The following is a 12,264-nucleotide window of genomic DNA, read 5'->3' on the forward strand; positions in this document are numbered from 1 at the left end:
TGAGGAGATCAGACTGAGGCATGAGGAGATCAGACTGAGGCATGAGGAGATCAGACTGAGGCATGAGGAGATCAGACTGAGGCGTGAGGAGATCAGTCTGAGGCATGAGGAGATCAGACTGAGGCATGAGGAGATCAGACTGAGGCGTGAGGAGATCAGACTGAGGCGTGAGGAGATCAGACTGAGGCATGAGGAGATCAGACTGAGGCGTGAGGAGATCAGACTGAGGCATGAGGAGATCAGACTGAGGCATGAGGAGATCAGACTGAGGCGTGAGGAGATCAGACTGAGGCATGAGGAGATCAGACTGAGGCGTGAGGAGATCAGACTGAGGCGTGAGGAGATCAGACTGAGGCATGAGGAGATCAGACTGAGGCATGAGGAGATCAGACTGAGGCATGAGGAGATCAGACTGAGGCATGAGGAGATCAGACTGAGGCATGAGGCATGAGGAGATCAGTCTGAGGCATGAGGAGATCAGACTGAGGCATGAGGAGATCAGACTGAGGCATGAGGAGATCAGACTGAGGCATGAGGCATGAGGAGATCAGTCTGAGGCATGAGGAGATCAGACTGAGGCATGAGGAGATCAGACTGAGGCATGAGGCATGAGGAGATCAGTCTGAGGCATGAGGAGATCAGACTGAGGCATGAGGAGATCAGACTGAGGCATGAGGAGATCAGTCTGAGGCATGAGGAGATCAGACTGAGGCATGAGGCATGAGGAGATCAGTCTGAGGCATGAGGAGATCAGACTGAGGCATGAGGCATGAGGAGATCAGACTGAGGCGTGAGGAGATCAGACTGAGGCGTGAGGAGATCAGTCTGAGGCATGAGGAGATCAGACTGAGGCATGAGGAGATCAGACTGAGGCATGAGGAGATCAGACTGAGGCATGAGGAGATCAGACTGAGGCATGAGGAGATCAGTCTGAGGCATGAGGAGATCAGACTGAGGCATGAGGAGATCAGTCTGAGGCATGAGGAGATCAGACTGAGGCATGAGGAGATCAGACTGAGGCATGAGGAGATCAGACTGAGGCATGAGGAGATCAGACTGAGGCATGAGGAGATCAGACTGAGGCATGAGGAGATCAGTCTGAGGCATGAGGAGATCAGACTGAGGCATGAGGAGATCAGACTGAGGCATGAGGAGATCAGACTGAGGCATGAGGAGATCAGTCTGAGGCATGAGGAGATCAGACTGAGGCATGAGGAGATCAGACTGAGGCATGAGGAGATCAGACTGAGGCATGAGGAGATCAGACTGAGGCATGAGGAGATCAGACTGAGGCATGAGGAGATCAGTCTGAGGCATGAGGAGATCAGACTGAGGCATGAGGAGATCAGACTGAGGCATGAGGAGATCAGACTGAGGCATGAGGAGATCAGTCTGAGGCGTGAGGAGATCAGACTGAGGCGTGAGGAGATCAGTCTGAGGCATGAGGAGATCAGACTGAGGCGTGAGGAGATCAGACTGAGGCATGAGGAGATCAGACTGAGGCGTGAGGAGATCAGACTGAGGCATGAGGAGATCAGACTGAGGCATGAGCAGATCAGACTGAGGCATGAGGAGATCAGACTGAGGCATGAGGAGATCAGTCTGAGGCGTGAGGAGATCAGACTGAGGCGTGAGGAGATCAGTCTGAGGCATGAGGAGATCAGACTGAGGCGTGAGGAGATCAGACTGAGGCATGAGGAGATCAGACTGAGGCGTGAGGAGATCAGACTGAGGCATGAGGAGATCAGACTGAGGCATGAGCAGATCAGACTGAGGCATGAGGAGATCAGACTGAGGCATGAGGAGATCAGACTGAGGCATGAGGAGATCAGACTGAGGCATGAGGAGATCAGACTGAGGCATGAGGAGATCAGACTGAGGCATGAGGAGATCAGTCTGAGGCATGAGGAGATCAGTCTGAGGCGTGAGGAGATCAGACTGAGGCATGAGGAGATCAGTCTGAGGCGTGAGGAGATCAGTCTGAGGCGTGAGGAGATCAGACTGAGGCGTGAGGAGATCAGACTGAGGCATGAGCAGATCAGACTGAGGCATGAGGAGATCAGACTGAGGCATGAGCAGATCAGACTGAGGCATGAGGAGATCAGACTGAGGCATGAGGAGATCAGACTGAGGCATGAGCAGATCAGACTGAGGCATGAGGAGATCAGACTGAGGCATGAGCAGATCAGACTGAGGCATGAGGAGATCAGACTGAGGCATGAGGAGATCAGACTGAGGCATGAGGAGGCATGAGGAGATCAGACTGAGGCATGAGGAGATCAGTCTGAGGCATGAGGAGATCAGACTGAGGCATGAGGAGGCATGAGGAGATCAGACTGAGGCATGAGGAGATCAGTCTGAGGCATGAGGAGATCAGACTGAGGCATGAGGAGATCAGACTGAGGCATGAGGAGATCAGACTGAGGCGTGAGGATATCAGTCTGAGGCATGAGGAGATCAGACTGAGGCATGAGGAGATCAGACTGAGGCATGAGGAGATCAGACTGAGGCGTGAGGAGATCAGACTGAGGCGTGAGGAGATCAGACTGAGGCATGAGGAGATCAGACTGAGGCGTGAGGAGATCAGTCTGAGGCATGAGGAGATCAGACTGAGGCATGAGGAGATCAGACTGAGGCATGAGGAGGCATGAGGAGATCAGACTGAGGCATGAGGAGATCAGTCTGAGGCATGAGGAGATCAGACTGAGGCATGAGGAGGCATGAGGAGATCAGACTGAGGCATGAGGAGATCAGTCTGAGGCATGAGGAGATCAGACTGAGGCATGAGGAGATCAGACTGAGGCATGAGGAGGCATGAGGAGATCAGACTGAGGCATGAGGAGATCAGTCTGAGGCATGAGGAGATCAGTCTGAGGCATGAGGAGATCAGACTGAGGCATGAGGAGATCAGACTGAGGCATGAGGAGGCATGAGGAGATCAGACTGAGGCATGAGGAGGCATGAGGAGATCAGACTGAGGCATGAGGAGGCATGAGGAGATCAGACTGAGGCATGAGGAGATCAGACTGAGGCATGAGGAGATCAGACTGAGGCATGAGGAGATCAGACTGAGGCGTGAGGAGATCAGACTGAGGCGTGAGGAGATCAGACTGAGGCATGAGGAGATCAGACTGAGGCATGAGGAGATCAGACTGAGGCATGAGGAGATCAGACTGAGGCGTGAGGAGATCAGACTGAGGCATGAGGAGATCAGACTGAGGCATGAGGAGGCATGAGGAGATCAGACTGAGGCATGAGGAGATCAGACTGAGGCATGAGGAGATCAGACTGAGGCATGAGGAGATCAGACTGAGGCATGAGGAGATCAGACTGAGGCGTGAGGAGATCAGACTGAGGCATGAGGAGATCAGACTGAGGCATGAGGAGATCAGTCTGAGGCATGAGGAGATCAGACTGAGGCATGAGGAGATCAGACTGAGGCATGAGGAGATCAGACTGAGGCATGAGGAGATCAGACTGAGGCGTGAGGAGATCAGACTGAGGCATGAGGAGATCAGTCTGAGGCGTGAGGAGATCAGACTGAGGCATGAGGAGATCAGACTGAGGCATGAGGAGATCAGACTGAGGCGTGAGGAGATCAGACTGAGGCATGAGGAGATCAGACTGAGGCGTGAGGAGATCAGACTGAGGCATGAGGAGATCAGACTGAGGCGTGAGGAGATCAGACTGAGGCATGAGGAGATCAGTCTGAGGCGTGAGGAGATCAGACTGAGGCATGAGGAGATCAGACTGAGGCATGAGGAGATCAGACTGAGGCGTGAGGAGATCAGACTGAGGCATGAGGAGATCAGTCTGAGGCGTGAGGAGATCAGACTGAGGCATGAGGAGATCAGACTGAGGCATGAGGAGATCAGACTGAGGCGTGAGGAGATCAGACTGAGGCATGAGGAGATCAGACTGAGGCGTGAGGAGATCAGACTGAGGCATGAGGAGATCAGACTGAGGCGTGAGGAGATCAGACTGAGGCATGAGGAGATCAGTCTGAGGCGTGAGGAGATCAGACTGAGGCATGAGGAGATCAGACTGAGGCATGAGGAGATCAGACTGAGGCGTGAGGAGATCAGACTGAGGCATGAGGAGATCAGTCTGAGGCATGAGGAGATCAGACTGAGGCTCTGCTCAGGTGTTATGAGCCCAGGTCGCTCTGATAGTGGCCTTCATCTCTTCTGCATATCGCATCTTCCTCTTCACAATACCTCACAGATGTTCTATGGGGTTAAGGTCAGGCGAGTTTGCTGGCCAATCAGGAACAGGGATATCATGGTCCTTAAACCAGGCACTGGTTGCTTTGGCACTGTGTGCTGGTCCCAGTCCTGTTGGAAAATGAAATCTGCATCTCCATAAAGTTGGCCAGCAGCAGGAAGCAGGAAGTGCTCTAAAACTTCCTGGTATACGGCTGCGTTGACCTCTGACCTCAGAAAAACACAGTGGACCAACACCAGCGGATGACATGGCACCCCAAACCATCACTGACTGTGGAAACTTTACACTGGAGCTCCAGCAGTGTGGATTGTGTGCCTCTCCTCTCTTCCTCCAGACTCTGGGACCCTGATTGACTTCATCAGAGAACATAACTTTGGCCACTCAGCAGCTCCAGTCCTGTCTGTCTTTAGCCCAGGCGAGACGCTTCTGACGCTGTCTGTTGGTCAAGAGTGCGACAGCTGAAACCCATGTCTTGCATACGTCTGTGTGTAGTGGTTCTTGAAGCACTGACTCCAGCTCCAGTCCACTCTTTGTGAATCTCCCACAGATTTTGGAATGGGTTTTGTTTCACAATCCTCTCCAGGGTGCGGTTATCCCTATTGCTTCTACACTTTTTTCTAGCACATATTTTCCTTCCCTTCGCCTCTCTATTAATGTGCTTGGACTCTCTTGGACCTCTTTTGCAATAACCTTTTGTGTCTTGCCCTCCTTGTGCAAGGGGTCAAAGGTCATCTTTTGGACAACTGTCAGGTCAGCTTCTTCCCCATGATTGTGTGGCCTACAGAACTAGACTGAGAGACCATTAAAGGCCTTTGCAGGTGTTTTGAGTTCATCAGCTGATTAGAGTGTGTCTTCAATATTCAACCTTTTCACAATATTCTAATTTTCTGAGATTCTGAATTTGGGATTTTCCTTAGTTGTCAGTTATAATCATCAAAATTAAAAGAAATAAACATTTGAAATATATCTGTGCGTAATGAATGAATATAATATGCATGTTTCACTTTTTGAATGGAATTAGTGAAATAAATCAACTTTTTGATGATATTCTAATTATATAACCAGCACCTGTATATCACTGATAGTTCCCTATCCCCTATATAGTGCACTGTCTGATAAATTCACCACAGATCAAATCAAGTTGAACATCCTGTTTTATGTGTATGATTTCACTCAAGCTTTTTCAACTGAAAATCACTGAAGCCTACGATCAATCGGCTCCAAACACAAAACCTGAGCTAATGGAAAGAAAACAAGTCAACTAAAGATTGAACTCAATATTGAATGATAATAATACAGCACAATCAAGCAATTTAATAGAACTAACACCAAATTAGGTCAAACATGTTCAGCACAGTAAACATTCTTTAAATTCTCTTTTGTTAATTTGATTATGAAACTAAATAAATTTTAGGACATGAACTGCTCATGAGTCACACTGAAGTCAAGCTGGTGAAAAATAAACACTCACTTCACCCTGAGATCATGATATTGAGGAAAGGCCTTATAAAACATGCATGAACACATTTGGAGGAGCGTCGATCAGCAAACGCTTGTGCAACAGCACATCTGTCACCATGGAAACAGCACAACATCAGCACAACAAGCGCTGGTCTACCGTAAACGTCCTCCACAGATTTGAGTGTTTCGTGTGTTTTCCATGTTTATGTGAGCGACAGTGGCTGTTGCGCGGCGCAGGTTTACTGATAAAGCCGTCCAGAGACAGAAAACGGGGAGTGAATGTGACTCACTGCATCAGCAGCTGCTTCAGCTCACTGGCCCTAATCTCCCAGAATTCCTCCACTCTGACGCCACAGCTTCCGGCTCGGCCTTTCATGGGCACGCCGGCGAGCGGAAGCAGATTTAAGAGCTGTGAAGAATGCCGATCTGCCGCTGAGTTTGAGGTTTATCGTCAGTCGAACACAATGCTGTGCATTCACACAGTTCTGAGATTCACCGTGTTTTGAAAAGAGCTTCTCTACACACATGTGCATGTATGCAATCACACACACACTTGAAATCTGCCACTCAGGTCATTTGTTCAAGCTCATGCACAAATAATTCAGTACAGAAATATTAAGACATAATTTTTCTTTTATGCATGAATTCAACTGTTCAAAGTACAGATAATCCCGGTCTTGCATCTATATCTACACTCACCTAGAGGATTATTAGGAACACCTGTTCAATTTCTCATTAATGCAACTATCTAATCAACCAATCACATGGCAGTTGCTTCAGTGCATTTAGGGGTGTGGCCCTGGTCAATCTCCTGAACTCCACACTGAATGTCGGAATGGGAAAGAAAGGGGATTTAAGACATTTTGAGCATGGCATGGTTGTTGGTGCCAGACGGGCCGGTCTGAGTATTTCACAATCTGCTCAGTTACTGGGATTTTCACACACAACCATTTCTAGGGTTTACAAAGAATGGTGTGAAAAGGGAAAAGCATCCAGTATGCGGCAGTCCTGTGGAGAAAATGCCTTGTTGATGCTAGAGGTCAGAGGACAATGGGCGACTGATTCAAGCTGATAGAAGAGCAACTTTGACTGAAATAACCACTCGTTACAACCGAGGTCTGCAGCAAAGCATTTGTGAAGCCACAACACACACAACCTTGAGGCGGATGGGCTACAACAGCAGAAGACCCCACCGGGTACCACTCATCTCCACTACAAAGAGGAAAAAGAGGCGACAATTTGCACCAAAATTGGACAGTTGAAGACTGGAAAAATGTTGCCTGGTCTGATGAGTCTGGATTTCTGTTGAGACATTCAGATGGTAGAGGCAGAATTTGGCGTAAACAGAATGAGAACATGGATCATCATGCCTTGTTCCCACTGTGCAGGCTGGTGGTGGTGGTGTAATGGTGTGGGGGATGTTTTCTTGGCACACTTTAGGCCCCTTAGTGCCAATTGGGCATGGTTTAAATGCCACGGCCTACCTGAGCATTGTTTCTGCCCATGTCCATCCCTTTATGAGCACCATGTCCCCATCCTCTGATGGCTACTTCCAGCAGGATAATGCACCGTCACAAAGCTCCAATCATTTCAAATTGGTTTCTTGAACATGACAATGAGTTCACTGGACTAAAATGGCCCCACAGTCTCCAGATCTCAACCCAATAGAGCATCTTTGGGATGTGCTGAACAAATAAGTTGAATGAAAAGCATCAGAATGAAAATGATTGGTGTTTATACTCAAAAGTGAAGCGGATGAAAGTACCAGATGCAGGGCTGTAGTGAAGATCTGGAGGGGATAGAACAGGAACGGATGGCAGAGAGGCTGATGGGTGTTGTGACCTCTGACCTCTGAGGTCCTGAGAAGCGTAACCAGGTCACTGAACACACTCATTTGCAGTTTCGGCTTTTTACTCACTGAAGATCTTCAAAAGCAGACAGCAACACCTGAGCCGTGAGCAGCGCTCGTCTCCAGAGGAAGAGTCTAATCTCAGCGCAGTGAGCGGCGTGTTGATTCTGTGCGGGAACATCAGATGTTCTGCAGAGCGTTTGTTTCATCCAATCTCTGCGTGACTCACAGGAAACCAGTGCTGATAAACGCCAGACGTCCAGATGGGAACAGAACCTCAGCAGAGACTCGTCAGGGTTATTGTTAACATCAACTAAAACTAAAAACAGATTTGTTACTTAAAATAAACGTTAATTGAAATAAAAAAAAGTCAAAACTTGTTTTATTTCAGATAGAAGGCCAAATTTCTCATTTTTGTTTAGTTTAACTTGAAGTATAAAAATAACTAAATCCATAACTAAAATAAAAATGTATAAAAAAACTTTTGACAGAAAAAATAAATAAAATAAAAATGACAAAAACATAAAGCTAAAACATTACAATGGAAAATATATAATTCAAAATATTAATAAAAACAATAGCATATCAAAAATATATAGATATTACAAAATAACAATAATTAAAAACAACAAAATTACCACCAAAAAAACCCCCAAAAGAAAATGGAAAATATTAAAATAAAAACTAATGCAAAATATTAATAAAAACTGTAATAGGATATAAATGATAAATATGAGTGAAAAATCAACAAAAACATTCAAATACAAAAAAGTAACTAAAAATACATGTAAAAATAAAACATTCAATATATGAATAAAAACTATAATAGTATATCAATGATACTAAAACAACACCGCAGTTCATCCACATCTGAAACCATCAGACTCACATCATCAATACTGAGATCGATCAATCAATCAATCAATCAATCAATCAATCAATCAATCAATCAATCAATCAATCAATCAATCAATCAATCAATCAATCAATCCATCCATCAATCCATCGAGTCATGCTCTTTATATAGTTAGAAGCCCTGAGCTCTTTCTTTTTTAACTATTTTATTTATTCTGATTATTATAGTCTTGTTTGCTGAAAAATGTATCAAAATTTAGTGTTTATGACTAAAACAAGAACAAATATCTGCCAGTGGGGTCAGAATAATAATCTTGTTTTCCGTTTGAATTGAATTTTTTTTTTGTTGACTCTATTGGCAGATATTTGTTTTTGTTTTAAGCATGAGCTCATTTCATTTTGAAATTTTTTTCATAGTCTTAATATCTTTGGCCATTTCTCTTCTCCAGTAAATGTGTCTTGTTTTAAGAATGTTTTGATATTTGTGCTGGAAAACAACACAGAAACACTGAGGAAGAACATCAATTTTGCAATGTTGTATCACCAATATGGCACAAAACCGCTGCTTTCATTGAAATTCATATTCCACACACATTTTCCATGCAGTGCAGATGTAAACACACGTCAGCAGTGCGGTTTCTTTCACACACTGTGGTAGTATATCTATCCCAGCATGCCTGATGGGACTCGTGTGTGTCTACGGCAGGAACGTCTCAGACGTGAAAACACAGAAGAATCTCCAGAAAACATCAGCTGGTTAGGAACATCTAGAGGAGAAAACTTCTGTGAGGAACGACTTTCATTTCCATCTCATGACGGAGAAAAACAAACACCAGAAGTGCGTCTGTCCCTCAGGAATGTTGTGAGCAAGAACACACACAAACGCTACACGTCTCGCTACACGTCTCGCTACACGTCTCGCACACACTTCATCTGCTGCTCCTCGTCCAGAACACCAAAGGAAATACTTCACTAACCATCAACATTTACTTATTATTTACTCTCTCTGTTAGTTTAGATGTTTTGAAGAATGTTCCTGAAGTCATTGAACAGATACGAACATCTTTACCATCGTATACATTTCTACAAAAATCTTAAACATCGTATAAGTAAATTTCTGCTAAAATCTTTATCATCGTATAAGTAAATTTCTGCTAAAATCTTTACCATCGTATACATTTCTACAAAAATCTTAAACATCGTATAAGTAAATTTCTGCTAAAATCTTTATCATCGTATAAGTAAATTTCTGCTAAAATCTTTACCATCGTATACATTTCTACTAAAATATTAAACATCGTATAAGTAAATTTCTGCTAAAATCTTAGCATCGTATACATTTCTACTAAAATCTTAAACATCGTATAAGTAAATTTCTGCTATAATCTTTACTATCGTATAAGTAAATTTCTGCTATAATCTTTACTATCGTATAAGTAAATTTCTGCTAAAATCTTTACCATCGTATACATTTCTACTAAAATCTTAAACATCGTATAAGTAAATTTCTGCTATAATCTTTACTATCGTATAAGTAAATTTCTGCTATAATCTTTACTATCGTATAAGTAAATTTCTACTAAAATCTTTACCATCGTATAAGTAAATTTCTGCTAAAATCTTTACTATCGTATGAGTAAATTTATACTAAAATCTTTACTAGTGTATGAGTAAATTTCTACTAAAATCTTTACCATCGTATAAGTGAATTTCTGCTAAAATCTTTCCTATCGTATAAGTAAATTTCTGCTAAAATCTTTACTATCGTATGAGTAAATTTATACTAAAATCTTTACTATCGTATAAGTAAATTTCTGCTATAATCTTTACTATTGTATAAGTAAATTTCTGCTATAATCTTTACTATCGTATAAGTAAATTTCTACTGAAATCTTTACCATCGTATAAGTAAATTTCTGCTAAAATCTTTACCATCGTATAAGTACATTTCTGCTAAAATCTTTACTATCGTATGAGTAAATTTATACTAAAATCTTTACTATAGTATGAGTAAATTTCTGCTAAAATCTTTACCATTGTATAAGTAAATTTCTGCTAAAATCTTTACTATTGTATGAGTAAATTTATACTAAAATCTTTACTATCGTATAAGTAAATTTCTGCTAAAATCTTTACCATTGTATAAGTAAATTTCTGCTAAAATCTTTACTATCGTATGAGTAAATTTATACTAAAATCTTTACTATCGTATGAGTAAATTTCTGCTAAAATCTTTACTATCGTATGAGTAAATTTCTGCTAAAATCTTTACTATCGTATGAGTAAATTTATACTAAAATCTTTACTATCGTATAAGTAAATTTCTGCTAAAATCTTTACCATCGTATAAGTGAATTTCTGCTAAAATCTTTACTATCGTATAAGTAAATTTCTGCTAAAATCTTTACCATCGTATAAGTGAATTTCTGCTAAAATCTTTACTATCGTATAAGTAAATTTCTGCTAAAATCTTTACCATCGTATAAGTGAATTTCTGCTAAAATCTTTACTATCGTATGAGTAAATTTCTGCTAAAATCTTTACTATCATATGAGTAAATTTATACTAAAATCTTTACTATCGTATAAGTAAATTCTGCTAAAATCTTTACCATCGTATAAGTGTATTTCTGCTAAAATCTTTACTATCGTATAAGTAAATTTCTGCTCAAATCTTTACCATCGTATAAGTAAATTTCTGCTCAAATCTTTACTATCGTATAAGTAAATTTCTGCTCAAATCTTTACCATCGTATAAGTAAATTTCTGCTAAAATCTTTACCATCGTATAAGTAAATTTCTGCTCAAATCTTTACTATCGTATAAGTAAATTTCTGCTCAAATCTTTACCATCGTATAAGTAAATTTCTGCTAAAATCTTTACCATCGTATAAGTAAATTTCTGCTCAAATCTTTACTATCGTATAAGTAAATTTCTGCTAAAATCTTTACCATCGTATAAGTGTATTTCTGCTAAAATCTTTACTATCGTATAAGTAAATTTCTGCTAAAATCTTTACCATCGTATAAGTAAATTTCTGCTCAAATCTTTACCATCGTATAAGTAAATTTCTGCTAAAATCTTTACCATCGTATGAGTAAATTTCTGCTAAAATCTTTACCATCGTATAAGTACATTTCTGCTAAAATCTTTACTATCGTATAAGTAAATTTCTACTAAAATCTTTGCCATCGTATAATATAAATTTCTGCTTAAATCTTTACTATCATATAAGTAAATTTCTACTAAAATCTTTACCATCGTATCAGTAAATTTCTGCTAAAATCTTTACTATCGTATAAGTAAATTTCTACTAAAATCTTTAGCATCGTATAAGTAAATTTCTGCTCAAATCTTTACCATCGTATAAGTAAATTTCTGCTTAAATCTTTACTATCGTATAAGTAAATTTCTACTAAAATCTTTAGCATCGTATAAGTAAATTTCTGCTCAAATCTTTACCATCGTATAAGTAAATTTCTACTAAAATCTTTAGCATCGTATAAGTAAATTTCTGCTTAAATCTTTACTATCGTATAAGTAAATTTCTGCTAAAATCTTTACCATCGTATAAGTAAATTTCTGCTTAAATCTTTACTATCGTATAAGTAAATTTCTACTAAAATCTTTAGCATCGTATAAGTAAATTTGTACTAAAATCTTTAGCATCGTATGAGTAAATTTGTACTAAAATCTTTAGCATCGTATAAGTAAATTTCTACTAAAATCTTTAGCATCGTATAAGTACACTTTAGCATCGTATAAGTAAATTTGTACTAAAATCTTTAGCATCGTATAAGTAAATTTCTTCAAAAATCTTAAAAAAAAATGTATACTGTATACATGGCAGCTCAAGCTTACCATTTTCCTCTGCC

This window comes from Gobio gobio (assembly GCF_949357685.1).
Source record: "Gobio gobio genome assembly, chromosome: 13".
NCBI lineage: Eukaryota > Metazoa > Chordata > Actinopteri > Cypriniformes > Gobionidae > Gobio > Gobio gobio.